This window comes from Olea europaea, chromosome 17 (assembly GCF_002742605.1).
Source record: "Olea europaea var. sylvestris chromosome 17, O_europaea_v1, whole genome shotgun sequence".
NCBI lineage: Eukaryota > Viridiplantae > Streptophyta > Magnoliopsida > Lamiales > Oleaceae > Olea > Olea europaea.
The window spans coordinates 5861162-5861414 of record NC_036253.1 but is presented as its reverse complement, the minus strand read 5'-3'; positions in this window follow the sequence as shown (position 1 = coordinate 5861414).

The window sequence follows — 253 nt, the reverse complement described above, 5'->3', positions numbered from 1 at the left end:
GCCCTCTTTTTCAGAAGTTAAGGTTTTAATATTTTAAACTAAAGGAAATTTGCAGCAAAGGTCCCTGGAGTTTAGGAAAAATAATAATAATACTCGAGTGGCGCCCAGGCGCCGGAAGAGTGGCACCTAGGCGCCACATATTCTGCCCAAACTGGGCAAAATCTGCAGCGCCCATCTTTCTGGCAAAAAATATTAATTTTTTTTATTTGAAAATCGGTTGCGTCTTTGGTCGTCTTCTTCGTTTTCCTTCATC